The 6,147-nt window shown below is 40.8% G+C and overlaps 1 non-coding gene across 1 annotated transcript; it reads left to right on the top strand.

Moving 5' to 3' along the window:
* The first annotated feature begins 2,472 nt into the window (after positions 1-2,472).
* Positions 2,473-2,580, top strand: LOC112713678 (small nucleolar RNA R71). The gene has a single exon (XR_003158653.1). It is a non-coding gene; the product is annotated as a small nucleolar RNA R71 (small nucleolar RNA).
* Positions 2,581-6,147: the final 3,567 nt, after the last annotated feature.

The raw sequence follows: 6,147 nt of genomic DNA, 5'->3' as shown, positions 1-6,147 counted from the left end.
AAGAAGAAGAAATGAGGAAGAAGGGAATGGCTTTGGATTCGGCCAAAGGGGAAGACGTAGTGTTTAGGTTGTGTGAAAATGAAGGAGTGAAGATGGGTTTATATAGGAGAGGGGGAAGGGTAGGGTTCGGTCAATTGAGGGTGGGTTAGGGTGGGAAAGTGGTTTAAATTTGAATGGTGAGGTAGGTGGGGTTTTATGAAGGATGGATGTGATTGGTGAAGAGAAAGATGGGATTTGATAGGTGAAGGGTTTTTGGGGAAGAGGTGCTGAGGTGATTGGTGAATGGGTGAAGAAGAGAGAGAGTGGTGGGGTAGGTGGGGATCCTGTGGGGTCCACAGATCCTGAGGTGTCAAGGAAAAGTCATCCCTGCACCAAATGGCATGCAAAAATGCGTTTTTAGCCATTTCTGGCGTTAAACGCCGGGCTGGTGCCCATTTCTGGCGTTTAACGCCAGCTACTTGCCCTTTTCTGGCGTTTAACGCCAGTCTAGTGCCCCTTTCTGGCGTTAAACGCCCAGAATGGTGCCAGACTGGGCGTTAAACGCCCAACAGCTAGCCTTACTGGCGTTTAAACGCCAGCACGCTCTCCTCCAGGGTGTGCTGTTTTTCTTTCTGCTTTTCATTCTGTTTTTGCTTTTTTCATTGATTTTGTGACTTCTCATGATCATCAACCTACAAAAGAACATAAAATAATAAAGGAAAATAGATAAAATATAACATTGGGTTGCCTCTCAACAAGCGCTTCTTTAATGTCAGTAGCTTGACAGAGGACTCTCATGGAGCCTCAGAAATACTCAGAGCAATGTTGGAACCTCCCAACACCAAACTTAGAGTTTGAATGTGGGGGTTCAACACCAAACTTAGAAGTTGGTTGTGGCCTCCCAACACCAAACTTAGAGTTTGACTGTGGGGGCTCTGTTTGGCTTTGTTTTGAGAGAAGCTCTTCATGCTTCCTCTCCATGATGACAGAGGGATATCCTTGAGCCTTAAACACAAAGGATTCTTCATTCACTTGAATGATCAATTCTCCTCTATCAACATCAATTACAGCCCTTGCTGTGGCTAGGAAGGGTCTGCCAAGGATGATGGATTCATCCATGCACTTCCCAGTCTCTAGGACTATGAAATCAGCAGGGATGTAATGGTCTTCAACTTTTACCAGAACATCCTCTACAAGTCCATAGGCTTATTTTCTTGAATTGTCTGCCATCTCTAGTGAGATTTTTGCAGCTTGCACCTCAAAGATCCCTAACTTCTCCATTACAGAGAGAGGCATGAGGTTTACACTTGACCCTAAGTCACACAAGGCCTTCTTGAAGGTCATGGTGCCTATGGTACAAGGTATTGAAAACTTCCCAGGATCCTGTCTCTTTTGAGGCAGTTTCTGCCTAGACAAGTCATCCAGTTCTTTGGTGAGCAAAGGGGGTTCATCCTCCCAAGTCTCATTCCCAAATAACTTGTCATTTAGCTTCATGATTGCTCCAAGGTATTTAGCAACTTGCTCTTCAGTGACATACTCATCCTCTTCAGAGGAAGAATACTCATCAGAGCTCATGAATGGCAGAAGTAAGTCCAATGGAACCTCTATGGTCTCATTTTGAGCCTCAGATTCCCATGGTTCCTCATTGGGGAACTCATTGGAGGCCAGTGGACGTCCATTGAGGTCTTCATCAGTGGCGTTCACTGCTTCTTCCTCCTCTCCAAATTCGGCCATGTTGATGGCCTTGCACTCTCCTTTTGGATTTTCTTCTGTATTGCTTGGGAGAGTACTAGGAGGGAGTTCAGTAATTTTCTTGCTCAGCTGACCCACTTGTGCCTCCAAATTTCTAATGGAGGACCTTGTTTCAGTCATGAAACTTTGAGTGGTTTTGATTAGATCAGAGACCATGGTTGCTAAGTCAGAGTGGTTCTGCTTAGAACTCTCTGTCTGTTGCTGAGAAGATGATGGAAAAGGCTTGCTATTGCTAAACCTGTTTCTTCCACCATTATTGTTGTTGAAACCTTGTTGAGGTCTCTGTTGATCCTTCCATGAGAGATTTGGATGATTTCTCCATGAAGGATTATAGGTGTTTCCATAGGGTTCTCCCATGTAATTCACCTCTTCTATTGAAGGGTTCTCAGGATCATAAGCTTTTTCTTCAGATGAAGCTTCCTTAGTATTGCTTGGTGCATTTTACATTCCAGACAGACTTTGAGAAATCATATTGACTTGTTGAGTCAATATTTTATTCTGAGCCAGTATGGCATTCAGAGTGTCAATCTCAAGAACTCCTTTCTTCTGATTGGTCCCATTGTTCACAGGATTCCTTTCAGAAGTGTACATGAATTGGTTATTTGCAACCATTTCAATCAGCTCTTGAGCTTCTATAGGCGTCTTCTTCAGATGAAGAGATCCTCCAGCAGAGCTATCCAAAGACATCTTGGATAGTTCAGAGAGACCATCATAGAAAATTCCAATGATGCTCCATTCAGAAAGCATATCAGTGGGACACTTTCTGATTAATTGTTTGTATCTTTCCCAAGCTTCATAGAGGGATTCTCCTTCCTTCTGTCTGAAGGTTTGGACTTCCACTCTAAGCTTACTCAATTTTTGAGGTGGAAAGAACTTTGCCAAGAAGGCATTGACTAGCTTTTCCCAAGAGTTCAGGCTTTCTTTAGGTTGTGAGTCCAACCATATCCTAGCTCTATCTCTTACAGCAAAAGGGAATAGCATAAGTCTGTAGACCTCAGGGTCAACCCCATTAGTCTTGACAGTGTCACAGATTTGCAAGAATTCAGCTAAAAACTGATGAGGATCTTCCAATGGAAGTCCATGGAACTTGCAATTCTGTTGCATTAGAGAAACTAATTGAGGCTTAAGCTCAAAGTTGTTTGCTCCAATGGCAGGGATAGAGATGCTTCTCCCATAAAAGTCGGGAGTAGGTGCAGTAAAGTCACCCAGCACCTTCCTTGCATTGTTGGCATTGTTGTTGTTTTCGGCTGCCATAGGTTCTTCTTCTTTGAAGATTTCTGTTAGGTCCTCTACAGAGAGTTGTGCTTTGGCTTCTCTTAGCTTTCTCTTCAAGGTCCTTTCAGGTTCAGGATCAGCCTCAACAAGAATGCTTTTGTCTTTGCTCCTGCTCATAAGAAAGAGAAGGGAACAAGAAAATGTGGAATCCTCTATGTCACAGTATAGAGATTCCTTTAGGTGTCAGAGGAAAAGAAAAATAGAAGACAGAAGTAGAAAATTCGAACTTATCAAAGAGGATGGAGTTCGAATTTTGCATTAAGGAATAGTGTTAGTCCATAAATAGAAGGATGTGAGAAGAAGGGAAGTAATTTTCGAAAATTGAGTGAAAGATTTTGAAAACATTTTTGAAAAACACTAATTGATTTTCGAAAATAAAAGTGGGAAAGAAATCAAGTGATTTTTGAAAAAGAATTTGAAATTAGAAATCAAAAAGATTTGATTGAAAACTATTTTGAAAAAGATGTGGTTAAGAAGATATGATTAGTTTTAAAAAGGTGTGATTGAGAAGATATGATTTGAAAAACATTTTTAAAAAAGATTTGATTTTGAAAATTAATGACTTGGCTAACAAGAAAAGATATTATTCAAACATTAAACCTTTCTCAACAGAAAAGGCAACATACTTGAAATGTTGAATCAAATCATTGATTGATAGCAAGTATTTTTAAAAATAGAAAGAAATTGATTTTGAAAAAGATTTGATTGAAAAAAATTTGATTTGAAAAAGATTTGATTTTGAAAAACTTTGAAAACTTGAAAAAATTTTGCATTGAAAACAAAATCTTCCCTCTTGTGCCATCCTGGCGTTAAACGCCCAGAATGGTGCACATTCTAGCGTTTAACGCCCAAAACTATACCCTTTTGGGCGTTAAACGCCCAACCAGGTACCCTGGCTGGCGTTTAAACGCCAGTCTGTCCTTCTTCACTGGGCATTTTGAACGCCCAGCGTTTTCTGTGTAATTCCTCTGCTGTATGTTCTGAATCTTCAATTCTCTGTATTATTGACTTGAGAAGACACAAATTAAAAATATTTTTGGATTTTTAATAATAAGGAAAAATCAAAATGCAACTAAAATCAAATATCAATGCATGCAGGACACCAAACTTAGCAGTTTGTATACTACTAACACTAATGAGAATGCATATGAGACTCATAAACACTCAAGTCAAGAGAATTCAAAGATCAGAGTAAGAAATCATCAATAAGCACTTGAAGATCCTTAAGACACATGAATGAATGCATGCAATTGACACCAACTTAAAATGAGACTAGTGTCTCAACAAGAAACATAGAATATTTTTTTTGTTTTTATGATTTTGTAAATTTTTTTGTGCTTTTTCGAAAATTAAGTGGAAAAAGATATCAAAGTTCTTAATGAGAATTCCAGGAATCAGTGCAATGCTAGTCTAAGACTCCGGTCCAGGAATTAGACATGGCTTCACAGCCAGCCAAGCTTTCAAAGAAAGCTTCGGTCCAAAACACTAGACATGGCCAATGGCCAGCCAAGCCTTAGCAGATCACTGCTCCAACAGCAAGATTGATAGAAATCAATAAGCTCTTGTGATGATAAGTTGAAACCTCGGTCCAATGAAATTAGACATGGCTTCACAGCCAGCCAGATTTCAACAGATCATCATGAAACTCTAGAATTCATTCTTAAGAACTCTGAAAAAAAATACCTAATCTAAGCAACAAGATGAACCGTCAGTTGTCCAAACTCAACAATCCCCGGCAACGGCGCCAAAAACTTGGTAGCGCGAAATTGTGATCAATACTTTTCACAACACAAATAATCCCCGGTGATGAATCCAAAAACTTGGTGTTCAATACCATGGCATAAACACAACTTCGCACAACTAACCAGCAAGTGTACTGGGTCGTCCAAGTAATAAACCTTACGCGAGTAAGGGTCGATCCCATAGAGATTGTTGGTATGAAGCAAGCTATGGTCACCTTGTAAATCTTAGTCAGGCAGACTCAAATGGATATGAATGATGATATACGAATAAAACATAAAGATAAAGATAGAGATACTTATGTAATTCATTGGTAGGAATTTCAGATAAGCGTATGAAGATGCTTGTCCCTTCCGTCTCTCTGCTTTCCTACTGTCTTCATCCAATCCTTCCTACTCCTTTCCATGGCAAGCTCAAGCAAGGGTTTCACCGTTGTCAGTGGCTACCTCCCATCCTCTCAGTGGAAATGTTCAACGCACCCTGTCATGGCACGGCTATCCATCTGTCGGTTCTCGATCAGGCCGGAATAGAATCCAGTGATTCTTTTGCGTCTGTCACTAACGCCCCGCCCTCAGGAGTTTGAAGCACGTCACAGTCATTCAATCATTGAATCCTACTCAGAATACCACAGACAAGGTTAGACCTTCCGGATTCTCTTGAATGCCGCCATCAGTTCTAGCCTATACCACGAAGACTCTGATCTCACGGAATGGCTGGCTCGGTTGTCAGGCGATCAACCATGCATCGTGTATCAGGAATCCAAGAGATATTCACCCAATCGAAGGTAGAACGGAGGTGGTTGTCAGTCACACGTTCATAGGTGAGAATGATGATGAGTGTCACGGATCATCACATTCATCAAGTTGAAGAACAAGTGATATCTTAGAACAAGAACAAGCGGAATTGAATAGAAGAACAATAGTAATTGCATTAATACTCGAGGTACAGCAGAGCTCCACACCTTAATCTATGGTGTGTAGAAACTCCACCGTTGAAAATACATAAGAACAAGGTCTAGGCATGGCCGAATGGCCAGCCTCCCAATGATCTAAGAACTAGATGTCCAAAGATGATCAAAGGATCTAAAAATAATCCAAAGATCCAAAGATGAAAATACAATAGTAAAAGGTCCTATATATAGAAAACTAGTAACCTATGGTGTACAGAGATGAGTAAATGACATAAAAATCCACTTCTGGGCCCACTTGGTGTGTGCTTGGGCTGAGCATTGAAGCATTTTCGTGTAGAGACTCCTCTTGGAGTTAAACGCCAGCTTTGGTGCCAGTTTGGGCGTTTAACTCCCATTCTTGTGCCAGTTCCGGCGTTTAATGCTAGGAATTCTGAGGGTGATTTTGAATGCCGGTTTGGGCCATCAAATCTTGGGCAAAGTATGGACTATCA

Source organism: Arachis hypogaea, chromosome 1, assembly GCF_003086295.3.
Source record: "Arachis hypogaea cultivar Tifrunner chromosome 1, arahy.Tifrunner.gnm2.J5K5, whole genome shotgun sequence".
Classification (NCBI taxonomy): domain Eukaryota; kingdom Viridiplantae; phylum Streptophyta; class Magnoliopsida; order Fabales; family Fabaceae; genus Arachis; species Arachis hypogaea.
The sequence above is the reverse complement of the archived record's forward strand: the minus strand, read 5'-3'. Positions and strand labels throughout refer to the sequence as shown.